Source organism: Carcharhinus amblyrhynchos, unplaced genomic scaffold (assembly GCF_965287045.1).
Source record: "Carcharhinus amblyrhynchos unplaced genomic scaffold, sCarAmb.v2.hapA scaffold_42, whole genome shotgun sequence".
In the NCBI taxonomy this organism is placed as follows: Eukaryota; Metazoa; Chordata; class Chondrichthyes; order Carcharhiniformes; family Carcharhinidae; genus Carcharhinus; species Carcharhinus amblyrhynchos.
Window position 1 is genome coordinate 1,260,668 of NW_027649783.1, and position 17,139 is coordinate 1,277,806.

At 44.9% G+C, this 17,139-nt stretch overlaps 7 non-coding genes across 7 annotated transcripts; 4 read left to right on the forward strand and 3 right to left on the reverse strand.

The window, feature by feature from the left end:
• Positions 1–291: 291 nt before the first annotated feature.
• Positions 292–363, reverse strand: trnam-cau (transfer RNA methionine (anticodon CAU)). The gene has a single exon. It is a non-coding gene; the product is annotated as a tRNA-Met (tRNA).
• Positions 364–4,224: 3,861 nt separating this feature from the next.
• On the forward strand, positions 4,225–4,307 carry trnal-cag (transfer RNA leucine (anticodon CAG)). Its single transcript has one exon. It is a non-coding gene; the product is annotated as a tRNA-Leu (tRNA).
• Positions 4,308–6,378: 2,071 nt separating this feature from the next.
• On the reverse strand, positions 6,379–6,469 carry trnar-ucu (transfer RNA arginine (anticodon UCU)). The gene is given in 2 exon segments: positions 6,379–6,414; positions 6,433–6,469. It is a non-coding gene; the product is annotated as a tRNA-Arg (tRNA).
• Positions 6,470–6,667: 198 nt separating this feature from the next.
• On the forward strand, positions 6,668–6,741 carry trnai-aau (transfer RNA isoleucine (anticodon AAU)). Its single transcript has one exon. It is a non-coding gene; the product is annotated as a tRNA-Ile (tRNA).
• A 3,743-nt stretch (positions 6,742–10,484) lies between these two features.
• On the reverse strand, positions 10,485–10,556 carry trnad-guc (transfer RNA aspartic acid (anticodon GUC)). Its single transcript has one exon. It is a non-coding gene; the product is annotated as a tRNA-Asp (tRNA).
• Positions 10,557–13,623: 3,067 nt separating this feature from the next.
• Positions 13,624–13,709, forward strand: trnap-agg (transfer RNA proline (anticodon AGG)). Its single transcript is given in 2 exon segments — positions 13,624–13,659; positions 13,674–13,709. It is a non-coding gene; the product is annotated as a tRNA-Pro (tRNA).
• A 2,948-nt stretch (positions 13,710–16,657) lies between these two features.
• Positions 16,658–16,729, forward strand: trnad-guc (transfer RNA aspartic acid (anticodon GUC)). The gene has a single exon. It is a non-coding gene; the product is annotated as a tRNA-Asp (tRNA).
• The last annotated feature ends 410 nt before the right edge of the window (positions 16,730–17,139 follow it).

Below are 17,139 nucleotides of genomic sequence, written 5' to 3' on the forward strand. Positions count from 1 at the left end.
ATGATTTGTCCAGTGTCGGTAAAGTTCGAGCAAGGTTCACAGTCCCAGTTGTTTCTGGGAGCCATCAATGGGGAGAGCTGACTGGCTGTGATTTAACCAGAGGATTCACACCTCAGGAGAGGAGCAAGACTGAGAAGGCGGAGCCTTCATGGTCAATCTCAACTGAGCCGGGAATTGATCCCGCGCTGTTGGCTGAATAAACTGTCCAGCCAATGGAGACAAATGCTCTGGGCTACTCATTAATGAAAACTAAGACCATCACTGTTTCTATTTGATGGAGTGAGTAGGTGATAGCAGAGGATGGTTTCGATCCATCGACCTCTGGGTTATGGGCCCAGCACGCTTCCGCTGCGCCACTCTGCTCCCAAAGTCAACCCCTCCCTGCTTATTACTGCTGCTCGCGAGCCAGGAATCTATTCACTGTCTCTTTTTGTTACAAACAAAACCCTGGGAAGCTCACCCTGGCTGGATAATAACACTTAACATCACCCCGAAGGTAACAGACAGAGAACAAACACACAGAAAAACAATAAAAAACTATTAGGAGACACTCACAATGAGAGACAGAAAATATTCGAACAAACCAGCAAGACACTGAGATGGAGAAACTGATTAAGTGTGAAAAGGGATTTTCTGTTACACAAAGATAGGCCCTGTTTTGAAATGTATGTTCTGTTGTGTAACTGTGCTCTCTGCCGTGTAACTGTTCTCTCTGTTTGGAACTGTGACTCTCCCGTTGACAGATCTTCACTGTGGTTCTGACAAATTCTTCCCTGTTGTGTAAATGTGTTCCCGGTTTGTAAATGTCATCCGTCTTGAGCAGACGTTTTTTCTTCTTTTGTGTGAAATGTTCTCTGTTGTTCTGTGAAGATGTTTTCTGTGGAAAATAATCGACGGAAATTTCAAGGCCGCCATTTCTGAGGCTTGCTTTCAATTCCAGCATTGTTTGGGCCGAATGGCCTCCTCCTGTTTCTGTTTTCTATCCATGTGCCTTTGTGTTAAATCAGTGAATTTGAATTTCACCAGCTGCCGTGGTGGGATTTACTCCGTGTCCCCAAAGATTAGCGCGGGCCTCTGGATTACCAGCCCAGTGACATCACCTTTCATCCCTGTAAACAAAAACAGTTCATTCAGCTCAGCATTCAACCTCTTCCTGAGGAGATTAGAATTCCTGCCACAGAATTTCAATTCGCCGATTGATGCAAAGCATTTTGTTCTAAATTTGGAACATGAACAACTTATCCAGATCAAACATGCAGCGTGGAATACCTGATCTAAAAACACTAAGACGAGTGAGAATTAAATGAACGAAGTTACAAGGAATTCAATTCTGACAAAGTTATTTGGAACTAACGGTGGATGTCAGTTAACGGGCGAGAGCTCGGTTTTCAGGAGGTTCCACCAGATTTCTGTCGAAAGAGACGATTCCCGAACCTGTAATCGTTAGATAGCAGCATGGAAAGAAGCGAAATTAATCGTTTCACCGATTAGGCTGTGTTCGGCTGCCTGTTTGTGGAATATTCCTTGCTCAGTCCTGTTCGTTCGCTGCGCCACCAGCCCCCACCCCCATTGCTCCCCCCTCCACCCCCGCCCCCCCCCACGCGCGCGCACACACACACACACACACACACACACACTTTTTTTGCAGCATCTCTGACTGTGTCGGTGCCGCATCTTCTTCTCTTCTGCACCTGGACAAAAAAACCTACTTTCCCTCCAATTTTCACCATTGCACCTTCACATGGTCCATCTCTGATACTTCCCTATCCTTCCTTGACCTCTCTGTCTCCAATTCTACACAGGCTGGCCACCAATAATTAAAACCCCACCGACTCACACGTCGAGTACAGATCCTCATTCCCCACTCCCTTTAAGGACGCCATCCCCATTCTCCGAGCTTCTGCACCTCAGTCGAACTGCTCCCCTGTTGCCTCTTTCCAAGATGTAGAAATACCGGCTTTGGACTGAGGTAAACACAGTAAGAAGTCTCACAACACCAGGTTAAAATCCAACAGGTTTATTTGGTAGCAAACGCCACTAGCTTCCGGAGCGCTGCTCCTTTGTCAGGTGAGTGGGAGTTCTGATCACAAACAGGGCAGATAAAGACACACACTCAGTTTACAGAATACCGATCAGAATGCGAGTCTTTGCAGCTAATCAGGACTTAAAGGTGCAGACAATGTGAGTGGAGATAGCATTAAGCATCGGTTAAAGAGATGTGTATTGTCTCCAGACAGGACAGTAAGTGAGATGAATACACAAGCAACAAAGTGGCACAGAAATCAGAGATTGGAGAATCCTATAACCGACATTGCATTCTGGGAGTTTTACATTTTCCGTAGATCAGAGTGAGCAGGGTCGCCCAATCAGAAAGCAGATCTCTGGAACATGGAATGTGGTTAATATCATGTTTTGCAATCATTTTAATCGGTAAGAACCATATTGATGTTATTTCACTCCAATCCACAAAGGTTCTGAATGAATCGTTCCCTTGTTGCACAACTCGCGGGCAACCAGGAGATGGCGGCAGTGAACAATAATTTGGGTTTGCTGTTTCTGCCCACACATCTGGACAGGAATGGAGCTCCTGTTGCCGCAGAGCCGGCCAAACAAGAGGCACAGATACAGTGCCGTAGCAAGAGGGGGAACAGGGGGAGCGACCCCTCCCCCAGCATATTCTTCAAAAGTAGCGCCTTTTCAACGGGGTGCTCCTCACGGGACCCTCAGATCTCTTCCCGAGATCTGAAGTCCTGGATCCGTGTACTGCGATCGCGGGATGCGATACAGATACGGGCACTTCAGGCAGCGAGGAAGGCATGCAATCTCCGGAGAGGGTATGCAATCACCAGGAAATTGCAGAGGCCGCGAAGGACATAAATATGCAGCCACCGCGACGAATGGGCAGTCGATACCAAGCATCCCTCGCCGGCGGACATCACCAGCCGAGATTGGGTGAGTAAATAGATTTGGTGATTATTCTAACTTGTCCACATTGTACCACATTTTTCTGACCTTACCAATAACTAGCTCAGTTGTGGAACAGTCCATTAGCCGGCTCAAACACATAAAGTCCGACCTTCGTTCTACAATGGACGAGGATATATTGTCTGGGTTAGCTCTGGCCTCCATTGAAAGACAGTTGGCTACTGAGGTAGATTATAATAAAGTAATAGATCACTGCTGGAATGAAGCCGAGACGAAAGAGACTCTTGTAGTTACTTCATACCTTTTTCAGATTCCTTCTTTTTGTTTTATGTTACGTTTAGAATGTAAAATAATTAAATAACGCACGTGTTTTATTATGTTTTGATTTTAAATGCAAAATAAAAATGAATAATGAATTTAAAATTATTTGGTACGCGCCGTGGCGCCTTTTTTATGTGTTCACCCTCTCTAACTTTAGAACCTGGCTCCGCCCCTGCAAACTGACCAACTGCAGCCGCTCCAAATAGATTCACAAAATTAATGAACAAACGAAAAACCAGCGCAACTGATCTTTTTAAGAAGCCATGACATATATTAACACCGCTTCAAGAACCAATTTGCTGGAACTAATTCAATATGAACCGTTTCAGTGTCAGCTCTATTCATGGCCAGTTCTCAAACAGACATTGACTGGTTAGAAGTTTTAATGTTATCAGGGAACAGTCATCAATATTCTCAGGGAAGTGAAACTGCCGCCCCGAACTTCATAGAATCCCGACAGTAAGAAGGAGGCCATTCGGCCCATCGAGCCTGTGCCAACAACAACCACACACAGGCCCTATCCTCATCACCCCACGGATTTAACACGCTAATACTCCGAAGGGGAAATTTAACGTGACCATTCCACCCAACCCGGCACTAATTTTCTTGGCGGAACGGCCGATTCTGGAAAGACAATATCTGCCATTAGTGCTGCAAATGAAACTGAGGTCTGTTTTGGAGCTTCTGAAACCACATGTTTTCATGGTGGCAAACCTCTGCCCAAAGCTGGTGTCCTGATTTGAATCGATTGCCAGCTGGAGTTTCTCATTTGGATGAAGAATATGGAATGGTGCTGGACTATTCACCCCTCAAACCTGTGGGACTCTGAGCCTTACCTTCCCCTTGGTCCGTGAACCTCAATGTAAGTGATCAGTTCACCCTCAATCAGTCAATGCGGAGACAGAGTTTGAAATGGAATAACGAGAAAGATGGAACTCTAATCGATTTGTGCAGATGTTTTAGACTTTGCGGCCGGCAATCAGGATGGCCGAGCGGTTTAAGGCGCTGCGTTCAGGTCGCAGTCTCCTCTGGAGGCGTGGGTGCAAATCCCACTCCTGACATTGGTTCTATTTTCCTTCGCGAGGCACCATCCAAACCCAAGAAATCTCTCACCTCCACCACAAGGGCAGCAGATGCAGAGAAACAACGACCATCTCTAAGTTCCACTCCGAGACACACATCATCCTGACTTGGAAACATATTCCCGTTCCGATGGTTCACAATCCTGGAAATTCCTGCCGAACGGCAGTGTGTGTGTGCACAGACACCACATGAACTGCACTGGCTCCAGAATGAATTCATCGCCAATTACTCAAAGATAATTAATTTGGAGAATACAGGCTTCCCGGGTCAGTGACACGCACTTCCCGAATGAATGAATTATTTAAAAAAATCTCGTGCCACAAGAAGGGGCGCGCCTGCCTTCAGAGCAGAAAACTGTGTGTATGAATCACACCCTGAACACAGCTACTTTTATACCAGATTTGAGTCTGAAAACAGTAAATGGAACCAACTCACGATAAACATTTCATTGTTTAACGGAAGAGTTTCACTGAGTGATGTGTGTGATTCCCTCTGATGGTTTTGTTCAATATCGGGGGAAAGGGGGATTTGAAATCGGTGCAGTCATAGCCCACTGTCGGATCCAATTATTTTTCTTTCATGAATCTATCCGGGATCCCACAGCATCTGTGGAGAGAGAAACAGTCGTTCCAGTGTAAGGTCTGAATCTGAAATGTGAACTATCTCTATTTTCACAGATACTTTCCAGTACTGGTCGTAAATCTGTTCGCACAAATACTACCAGATCTGGAACGTATTTCCAGCATTCCGTTGTACCAAAGTTAGCAATGTCAGGCTCTGTGGCTAATTTGGTTAAAGTGCCTGTGTAACGGCAGGCATATCCTTGTTTCCAATCAGTGTGCTGTTAGTATCACTTTTTTCCACAAATACACAATATCCGGAACGACTTTGCAGCATTCGACCTTACAGAAAGTCTGTGTGGTTTAGTTGTTGAAATCGCCTTTCTGGTAAACAGGTGATGTGGGGTTTGAATCTCAGTCCAGCCTGGATTCCTATCACGTGATCTTTGCAATTGTGCAAGTCACAATATCCCTTCCTTGCTAGTCAATATTATCTATCTCTTCACAGTTGATGATCTACAAAGATGAAAGAAAAACAGAGACTCCCCACGAATATTCCGACTGTTTATTTACACGATCGAGGTATTTTCATCACCTTGCATTGAAAAAAACATTTAATTTGCAACAAACCCAACGGTGTAAGTTCTACAAACACAGTTTTTTTTTGTCCCCTCAGGGAATTTCTAACCCTGTCAAATGACCTTAGAATCATACAATCCGGACAGTGCTGAAGGAGACCATTCTGCCCATCGAGTCTGTAGCGACTCTCCGACAGAGAATCGCACATAGGCCCTATGCCCGCTAATCTACCTGTACAAACACCTTGGGGACCGAGGGGCAATCGAGCATGGCCAATCTGCCCAAACTGCTCATCTTTGTGGGAGGGAACCGGAGCACCTGGTTTCCTGGGATAACTTGCCTGGGTGAATGCAACCTGAACAGCTCTACAAACATTTCCCACCATCCAGGAGAAAGCATCCCACTTCATTCTCTTCTCATGTATAAAAGTTCACTCTCTCCACTACAGAAACCCAATGGCAGCAGTGTGCACCATCTACAAGAAGCACTGCAGCAACTCAGCAAGACTCCTTTTCCAGCACCTTCCAAACCCACGGCCACTACAGCCTAGAAGGACAAGTGCAGCAGATACATCAGGATAACACCACCACGCTGCAGGGCACTGATATTTATTTATTGATTTTTAGTTATTTATAAGTTGTTGTTGTTGCGTGTGAGTTTTTAATCTTCTTTATCTTCCAAAAGAGGCAGAAGAATTATTGAAAAATATGTTCCTACTTCCAACGCAATCAGCGAACGCAACATCAAACATTAAGAAAGCCACTGGGGTTTGTGTTTTCTTCTGTGGTTTCCCTGAGAACCGAGTAAACAAACACAGAGTGGAAAGATGGCAGAGCAGGAAATATCTGTGTCAAAGCTGAAGCGCATCAATGAAGCAGCAAACCGTTTGCTACTAATCTGATCCAAAACGTGACTCTGATGGGATTCGAACCCACAACCTTTGAATGGCGAACCTGTCTGTAATTAGAAGTCCAACGCGCTATCCATTGCGCCACAGAGCCACGAGTTTCTTTAACAGGGTCATATATGGATTCTTGACAATGTAGCAGCTGCTGGTAAGTTCAACAATCTTGCATTTAAAACGTCGGCAACTTCATTGATTGCAAACCATGTTGGACATCTTATGCCTGTTAAAACAGCGTTGGAAATGCAGACCTTTATGACATTTTTATAGGAAATCTGTCCAGAGTTGGCTCGATGGCCGGTTAGCTCAGTGGGTTAGAGCGTGGTGCTAATAACGCCAAGGTCGCGGGTTCGATCCCCGTACGGGCCAGTTTATCTTTTCCCTCAAACTGAACGGTATTGGGCGGCACGGTAGTCCATGCTGAAATTGTCTCTGAATGTCCTGAGATGTCGTGGGATGAGGGGCAAATACGTAGGGATATAGGGGTAGGGCTTGGGTGGAATTGTGGACAATGCGGACTCGATGGGCCAAATGGCCTCTTTATGCACTGTAGGGTTTTTATGATTCGATGAAGTGCTCTAAAAGTCACTACATTTTCAGCATTCACAACAAATTCAGACAAAGTGTTTGAAATATCAACAATTCTATGCGGGGAAAACAAACTGTGAGTTTTAAGACATGACACAAATTTCTGCAGATTATACTGACATCCACCCAAAATACATTATGTATGAATACATCATTTTCCAAGCTTGGGTTGTAAGGCCATGTATCAGAGAATAGGATAATGTAGAAGAGGCCCTTTGGCCCATCGAATCTACAGTGATGCATGAAATGCCCTGGCCTGCCCAACTAATTCCACTTGCCAACACTCGGCCCATTGAGCAGAAAGCAGGCTCAGTGCCACAGACTGAAAGGAGAACATAAGATAAGAACATAAGAAATAGGAGCAGGAGTAGGCCATCTAGCCCTTCGAGCCTGCCCCGCCATTCAATAAGATCATGGCTGATCTGTCGTGGCTCAGTTCCACATTCCCGCCCTCTCCCCATAACCCTTAATCCCCTCTCTTATCAAAAACCCATCAATCCGCGTCTTAAAAATATTTAGCGAGGTAGCCTCCACCACTTCAACGGGCAGAGAATTCCAGAGAGTCACCACCATTTGAGTGAAGAAGTTTCTCCTCAACTCCGTTCTAAACCGCCCCCCCCCTTTATCTTGAGGCTGTGCCCCCTAGTCCTACTATCCTTTCTGAGCGGGAAGAGTCTCTCCACCTCTATCCTATCCATCCCATTCATCATCTTATACGTCTCAATGAGATCTCCCCTCATTCTTCTAAACTCTAACGAGTACAAGCCTAGTTTATTCAGCCTCTCCTCATAGCTCAACCCCCTCAACTCCGGAATCAGCCTAGTAAACCTCCTCTGCACTCCCTCCAAGGCCAAAATATCCTTGCGTAAGTACGGCGCCCAAAACTGCACACAGTACTCCAGCTGCGGCCTCACCAATGCCCTATACAGCCGCAGCAAGACCTCCCTACTTTTATATTCAATCCCCCTCGCTAAGAAGGCCAGCATCCCATTCGCCTTCCTGACCACCTGCTGCACCTGCAAGCTGGGTTTTTGCGACTCATGCACAAGGACCCCAAGGTCCCTCTGCACTGTCGCCTGCTGCAGCTTTTCGCCACGTAAGTAATAATCCTTCCTACTATTATTCCTACCAAAGTGGACCACCTCGCACTTGCCAACATTAAACTCCAATTGCCAGTCCCTGGCCCATTCGCCCAGCCTATCTAGATCCTTCTGCAGACTCTCCACACCCTCCGCACAATTTGCCGTTCCACCAATCTTGGTGTCATCAGCAAATTTCGACACCATACACTCGGTTCCCTCCTCCAGATCATCTATATAAATGGTAAATAGCTGAGGCCCCAGCACCGACCCCTGGGGCACTCCACTAGTCACCAACCGCCAATCCGAATAGCACCCATTGACCCCCACTCTCTGCCTCCTATTTGACAACCAATCCTCTCTCCACGCTAACGCCCTACCCCCAACTCCATGTCCCCTGACCTTCTGCAACAAGCTCTTATGAGGTACCTTGTCAAACGCCTTCTAAAAATCAGGAAAGACCACATCCACCAGCTCTCCTCTATCCACCGCCCTAGACACATCCTCATAGAACTCCAGTAAATTTGTCAGACGGTTTTAGTTCACATGGGCAGCATGGTCGGCGGAGGCTCAGAGGGCTGAAGGGCTGCTCCTGTGCTGTAATTTTCTCTCTTCTCTGATATTTAAAGAATACACATTGATTTACACAGCCAGAGACTGACAATTAGAGGATGAATCCCACAGGCAGCTGCAGAGACTGACAGGTAAAAGTAAACCCAGTCCCCTCATATAGTGACCGAGAAGGACAGTTACAACATTAATCCCAAAATGACAGAGCATCGCAGGGAGGGAATGAACCCCGCAGTCACTCTCAGCTCCCACTAACTGGCAAGTACACATTGAGTCCCCAACAGTACCACGGACAGAGTGACTCCATCAGTCACATAGAACGCCAGGCAATTACTATTCAATACAATGTGAACAGAAGTGATAGAGAAGGAAAAAGGGAAGTGTGGTGAGAAAGAGATAGAGGAGCAAATCTGTATGCAGATCATGGATAACAGATACAGCATTAATTCCATTCTCTCACAGACAGACGCGGAGTTGCTGACGTTGGACTGAGGTGGGCACATTAAGTAGCAGCAGGACACCAGGTTAAAGTCCAACAGATTTATTTGGTAAGACGAGCTTTTGGAGCGCCGCTCCTTAACCTGATGAGGAAGATGAAAACATAATGAAACAATTGACTAAGTGGTCACAAAAAAACACTGGCCAGCAGGATTAAGGAAAATCCCAAGGCTGTTTATACATACATAACGAGCAAGAGAGTAGCCAGGGAGAGGGTCGGCCCACTCAAGGGCGAGGGAGAGAATCTATGCGTGGGGCTAGAGTAAATGGGCGAAGTATTAAATGAGCACTTTGCGTCATGTTGACCGAAAACGACATGTATGATGATGAGTCTGGGGAAGGATGTGCAGGTGGTTTGAGTCATGTTGAGATCAAAACGGAGAAGGTATTGGTGCCTTTGAGAAATATTAAGGTCGACAAGATAGGTCTGATGGGATATACCCCAAATACTGAGAGAGACAAGGGAGGAAATTGTTGGAGCCTTGAGAGGAATCTTTGTATTCTGACTAGCGACAGAGGAGGTCCCAGATGATCGGAGAATCGCCTATGTTGTTCCTTTGTTTAAGAAGGATAACAGCAACAATCCAGGTAATTACAGGCCGGTGAGCCCTACATCAATGGTCGGGGAATTATTAGAGAGGATTCTTCGAGACAGGATATTTTCCCACTTGGACATGAGTGGACATATTAGTGAGAAACAACATGGTTTTGTAAAGGGGAGATCGTGTCTCACGAACATGATCGAGTGTTTCAAGGAAGTGACGAAGATGGTTGATGAGAATAGGGCAGTGGATGTTGTCTACATGGAATCTCTTCGTAGCTCAAATTCTCCACCCCAGGCAACGATCTGGTCCCTGGTAAATGGACACTGCTCCCTCTCCAGTGCAATCAAATCCTTACTGTAGTGATTTGACCGGAACTGCACAAAGTCCTCCAGCGGTGGTCTCACCAACATTTTTTCCAGCTCGAACTGAACCTTCCTGCTCTTACAATCATGCATTAATATTCCATTCCTCACGCTGCATGAATCTTCACAACTCACAGACTCAAAGCAATTTCCAATATTGAAACACTTTGGAGGTTTCCTTTGTATTTTCGGGAATCTGGGAATCAGTGGATTATCCAAAAATAGAACTGAAAAATATGAGATCACAGCATTTATTGACATTGTGCTAATATCAGGGTAATATTCGACGTGTTGACTACGTGGAATCGCCACATCAAAGGTGAGCGAAAATGCTGATGAATTGAACGAACGTTGATCTCAGGTTACCAAAAGTTTCCGTACAAATGTAAAGATTTCCATTTTCGAAAGTTTCAATTCTTCACAGACTTTTATTTTTGCCGTACAATTTGACATAATAAAATTATAATAAACTCCCCGTCGGGGAATTGAACCCCGGTCTCCCGCGTGACAGGCGGGGATACTAACCACTATACTAACGAGGAGCTGCTCCACCAAACGACGAAACGCATTCTACACTTGCCACTTACACTTCCAGAGGAATAACTCAGTTCTGACGAGGTCAGTTATTTTCCCCAATACGGAGAACCATTTCATGCAGCAAACAGCTAATTAAGACTTTTGGATTAGCAGGAAAGAGAATGAGATGGATGCATGAAGAAAACACACAAATCAGGTGGAGACAGAAAGGTGCGTTTGCCGTTCATATCAAACCGCATGTTCTTTTTTAATTTTGGAGGAAAGGCGGGGTCTTGAAGTCTGAACATTCTGGACAATCTCAGCTGGTCTCTCTCCACAGATGATGTCAGACACACATCTGGTATAAAGTATCCGCCTTCAGGATTTAATTGACATACATAGTTTTCTAATCTGAAGTCAGGTGTTCCCCGACTCCGACACAGATGATTTTTCAAAATGTTATTTTCACGGGATGTTGCTGTCGCGGACTGGGCCAGCATTCCTTATCTAGTATTAATTGGGTGGTAAGTTCTTTCTTGAGCCACTGCAGTCCATATGGTGTATATACACATATTGTGCTGTTAGGGAGGGTGTTCCAGGATTGTGAGACAGCCACAGAAACGGCGATATATTTCCAAGTCAGGATGGTGTGTGTCTCTCGGAGTGGAACTTGCAGGTGGTCCTTGTTTCTCTGCATCTGCTGCCCTTGTGCTTCCAGCTGAAAGATTTCGCGGGATTGGATGGTGCCTCGATACGGAAAAATCACCGTCAGGATTGGGATTTCCGAGAAATGTGACGCCTGAAAACAGCGTCTTAAACTTTCCGGCCATTCTGATCCACTCACTCAACGAATACCCGCCCTGCGGAAATCGATTTGAATTCCATCTTCATCCTCATTATATTTAAAACGTGTCTCTATGAATTTTTCAACCGCAGCCAGAGTCCTGGACCTGAGTCCCATCCTACAACCCCAGAGCTGGACAAATACAGACAGAATTCCAAACTCAGAGACAGTTCTGACAACGGCCGAGTTTCCCTACCCTTGTGTTCTTGATAAAAGGCAGAAAGCAAGTGTGTGCAGAGCAGAGTGGCGCAGCAGAAGCGTGCTGGGCCCATAACCCAGGAGATGATGGATCAAAGCCACCCTTTGCTATGATATTCGCATTCATATCCAAGTGGGGCACTTGGCTGCTGCCCCAGGGGTTATCCTGGTTTCGTTGGCAGTAAATGTGCACCCTCTTGTTGATTTGTGTCACCTTGGGCGGCAGGTTTCTCTCAGTTGGTTGGACATCTTATTCAGCTCGGGTTTCATTCCAGTCTTCGGACGGAGATGAAGAGACATTTTTTCACCCAAAGAGCCTGTGGAGTTCATTAGCACAGGAAGTAGTTGATGCCAAAACATTGAATGTATTCATGACGTGACTAGATTTAGCACTTGGGACGAATGGGGTCAAAGGATATGGGGAGAAAGCAGGATTAGTCTGCTGATTGGACGATCAGCCATGATCGTGATGGATAGCAGAGAAAGATCGAAGGGCCAAATGGCCTCCTCCCGCTCCTGTCTTCTATGTTTCTATGTAATATCGAGGTTATTTATGAAGGCCGCGTTCTCAGCCTTGCTCCTGGCCTGAGGTGTGAATCCTCGGTTAAATCACCGCCAGTCAGTTCTCCTCTTTGATGACACCGAGATTTATCTGGGACTGTGGAGTTTGCTTTGATTTTATAAGCAATGGACACATCACATCCCTGAAACAGCGCTCCGATATAAAACTGTGGAAAGAAATATAAACTGAGGCTGTAAACATGGAATATTCCTAAAATATCATTTAAATCATGCTTTTGAAATTGATCATTTCGGGAATATTATCCAGAAATAAAATCCAGGAACCAACTGCACAAAGGCTCCAGACGCTTGACGTGATTTGAACAGGAAACTTTCATAATATGGGAGTAAGTCCCGCTATCGTCGCGCCACAAGCACATGCCGTGTCGCTGCTACACAGACCTGATTATCCTCATTAAACTGTATCATTTCAGTTCATTCTTTTTGGGGCTGTTTCTGGAGGTGTTACTGAGTCAGGAATGTAGGAACTGGACCGTAGTCTTTTTTTTTGTAGGTAACAGCAGTTTTCCCATGAAATGTTCTGGCGTCTGGTAGTCAGCGGAGAGAACTGGATTGGATTGAGGATTGGCTGACTGACAGGGAGCAGAGGGTCGGGATAAATGGGGAAAAATGGATCCTTCTTAGGCTGGCGAACTGTAACAAGCGGGGTGCCACAGGGGCCAGGCCTCGGATCTCAACTCTTTCCAATCTATATGAATGATCTGCAAGCAGGGACAGAGTGGAACACGACAAAATTTGTGAATAATACACAATTTGTGGGAAAGCAGGCGGTGAAGAGGATGTAAAAATATTCCAGATGGATCTAGATATACTCGGAGAATTGGATAGCTTTTGGCAGATGGAGTTCAATGTGGATAAATGCGAAAGGCAAATTATTATCCTTCTGGAAAGCAGTTTCAAAATCTGTCTGGGCAGAGGGATCTGGCTGTCTCTGTCCAGAATCACAGAAAGTCAGTATGCGGGTAAAATGTATAATTTAAAAGGCAATTTGAATGTAAGCATATATTGCAAAAAAACTGGAGTAAGGAAGTAGAGAAATATTGTTTCAATTGTGTTGATGAAGCCACAACTGGAATATTGTGTCCAGTTTTGGTCCCTTTATTTGTGGAAAGATGAGGTGGTATTACATCCAGCACTTTTTCCCTTCCTTCTCTATGTGCGGTATGCTTTGTCTGCAAGAAACCATACCTTTCACTGTGTACTATTTCATGTGACAAAAATAAATCAAATCAAATCAAATCCGGCTGTCAGAATGAGATTACCGACGCGACTGGCGAGTTACAACCATAGGTCGACTTGGCGAGTGGTGAAAACTGATATCACTGCTTCTGATCTTCACCAGAACAGACAGTGAAATGGAACATTGTTCGGGAACATTCCTGATTTTACAATGTTGTTACGAAAGAAATGGTTAATAATCTGTGGGAGATATTGAAAAAAATATGTCCATTTGACAGGCTTTGGCGGTTGGCTCGTTGGTCTAGGGGTATGATTCTCGCTTAGGGTTACGGTATTAAAATGCGAGAGGTCCCGGGTTCAAATCCCGGACGAGCCCCGGAATTATTTTTATTTTTTTCCAAAGTAGATTCCGAAAATGATTAAAATCAGGAGCAGATTCAAGTTCCCGAGAAATCATTGCAGAGAATATATTACTGCAGAACATGGTCCATTTACCAGTAACCAGATCGTTGTCTGGGATGGAGAATTTGAGCTGTGAAGAGAGACTGGATTGGATCAGACTGTTTTATTTCGAGCAGTGAAGGCTGAGAGGAACCTGATTGAGGCATAAAAGGAATGGACAGGGTGGACCGGAAGCTGCTGCTGCCTTATAGCACGGGCATTCGACCTCTGACCTTCGGGTAAGCGTTCTCCAAGGCGGCCTTCACGACACACGACAGCGCAGAGTCGCTGAGCAGAGACTGATAGCCAAGTTCCGCACACATGTGGAAGGGTCTCAACCGGGATCTTGGGTTCATGTCGCCCTATTTGTAACCCCCCGTGACTTGTCTGGGTTTGCAAACCCTCAATTACTGTACTGTCTGGAGACAATACACATCTCTTTAACCTATGCATAATGCTCTTTCCACTCACATTTTCGGCATCTTTAAGACTTGAATTGCAGGTTAGGTGTAAAGATACGCATTCTAATCAGTAATCTGTAAATTGTCTGTGCTGTTATATGCTCTCTCTGAGGCCAGAACTCTCCATTCACCTGACGAAGGGGCAAACCCCAAAAGCTCATCAATGATCTGGATGATAATGTGGTAAATTGGTTCAGTAAATTTGCAGACGATATAAAGATTGGAGGAGTAGTGGACAGTGAGGAAGGTTTTCAAAGCTTACAGAGGGATTTGAGTCAGCTAGAAAAATGGGCAGAAAAATGGCAGATGGAGTTTAATGCAGACAAGTGTGAGGTGTTGCACTTTGGAAGGACAAACCAAGCTAGAACATACAAGGTTAATGGTAGGACACTGAAGAGTGCAGTAGAACAGAAGGATCTGGGCGTACAGATACAGAATTCCCTCAAAGTGGCGTCACAGGTAGATAGGGTCGTAAAGAGTGCTTTTGAACATTGGCCTTTATAGATCAAAGTATTGAGTATAAGAGTTGGAATGTTATGGTGAGGTTGTATAAGGCATCGCTGAGGCCGAACTTAGAGTATCGTGTGCAGTTTTGGTCACCTAATTACAGGATGGATATTAATAAGATTGAAAGAGTGCAGAGAAGGTTTACAAGGATGTTGCCGGGATTTGAGAAACTGAGTTACAGAGAAAGGTTGAATAGGTTAGGACTTTATTCCCTGGATCTTAGAAGAATGGGGGGAGATTTGATAGAGGTGTATAAAATTATGATGGGTATAGATAGAGTGAATGCAAATAGACTTTTTCAACGGAGGCGAGGGGAGGCAAAAAAAAGTAGAGGACATGGGTTAAGGGTGAAGGGGAAAGGTTAAAGGGAATATTTGGGGGGGGAGGGCTTCTTCACACAGAGAGTGGTGGGAATGTGGAATGAGCTGCCGGATGAAGTGGTAAATGCGGGCTCATTTTTAACATTGAAGAAAAGCTTGGACAGGTACATGGATGAGAGAGGTGCGGAAGGATGTGGTTCAAGTGCAGGTAAGTGGGACTAGGTAGAAAAATGGTTCGGCACAGCCAGGGAAGGCCAAAAGGCCTGTTTCTGTGCTGTAATGTTCTATGGGAATGGGGAATAAATGCTGCAGCTGCGGCGCAAAGAATGACATGTTGGACTTTTCATCGTTATCTGGTGAGATATTCAAAGATTGTGGTCAGGAACTCATTGGAGTCGGCTTTTTAGATAAGGAACTGGTGGATCAATGCTTTCAGAGAAGTGAAACTGCCGCCCCGAAAGTCAAACAATCCCCACAGTGCAGAAGAAGGGCATTCGGGCCATCGAGACTACACCAACAGCAATCCGACCCAGGCCGCATCCCCACACACTGAGTTTACCCCCAATAAAGGGGCAGTGAAGACGTATTACCGACGAGGATGGGATGCAAACCCAAATGTGTAGAACGCAATGAAGTAGCAATCCATCGCCTTCACCACTGGGCCACCTCGTCATACAAAAATGCCCTTTCTAATCACCTCTTGAACAAGAGGTGATTAGAAGGTACATTTCTCCTGTAGGATAATGTTGTGTTTCTACTTTCTCGTTAATTTTGCTTCGTTGTTACCCTTCCAATCTATTTAAATCCCGAGAAAATAAAGAGGGAGACAATTCCCTGTTTGGTTTTTGAATTCACCAAACACAACACGGATGTAAAAGGCCCGTAAGGTCTGTGAGCTTGTGGCGCAACGGTAGCGCGTCTGACTCCCGATCAGAAGGTTGTGTGATTCAAATCACGTCAGATTCCAGAAACAATTATTCATCCGTCTTTGGATCTGGATAAAGTTTATTGTTCCTGAAATGACGAATTTCAAAACGATGAGAGATACAGTACTTTATGTATTTGCTCAATCTGCGCCTGTACCTCGGGCAATAAAAAGACAATATAATGAAAGAAATGTATCTCAGCTGTAAAGCACTTTGAAACTTCCAGCCGTTTGGGAAAAAAAACACATTTCGAGACAAGATAAAAGCAAAATACTGCCGATGCTGGAATCTGAAACAACAAATGAAAATGCTGGAAAAACTCAGCAGGTCTGACATCATCTGTGGAGAGAGACCAGCTGAGATTGTCCAGAATGTTCAGACTTCAAGACACCCCGTCTTTCCTCCAAAATTAAAAAGAACATGCGGTTTGATATGAACGGCAAACGCACCTTTCTGTCTCCACCTGATTTGTGTTTTTTTACTTCATGCATCCATCTCATTCTCTTTCCTGCTAATCCAAAAATCTTAATTAATTCGTTGAAGCCGCTGTTTGCTGCATTAAATGGTTCTCCGTATTGGGGAAAATAACTGATCTTGTCAGAACTGAGTTGTCGTTCCGGAAGTGTAAATGACAAGTGTACAATGCGTTTCGCCAATAACAGGGTCAGTTCCTCGTTAGTATAGTGGTTAGTATCCCCGCCTGTCACGCGGGAGACCGGGGTTCAACTCCCCGACGGGGAGTTCTTCGCAATTTTATTATGTAAAATTGTATTTGTGTTGTTCTCTAATTTTGAAACCGGCAAAAATAAAAGACTGTCAAGAATTGAAACTTTCGAAAATGGAAATCTTTACATTTGTACCAACACTTTTCGTGACCCGAGATCAACGTTCGTTCAATTCATCAGCATTTTGGCTCACCTTTGACGTGGCGACGCCACGTCGTTAACACGTTGAATATTACCCTGACATTAGCACAATGTCAATAAATGCTGTGATTTCATATTTTTCAGTTCTATTTTTGGATGATCCACTGATTCCAAATCCCTGAAAATACAAAGGAAACCTCCAATGTTTTCCAATATTGGAAATCCCTTTGAGTCTGTGAGTTGTGAAGATTCATGCAGCGTGAGGAATGGAATATTAATGCATGA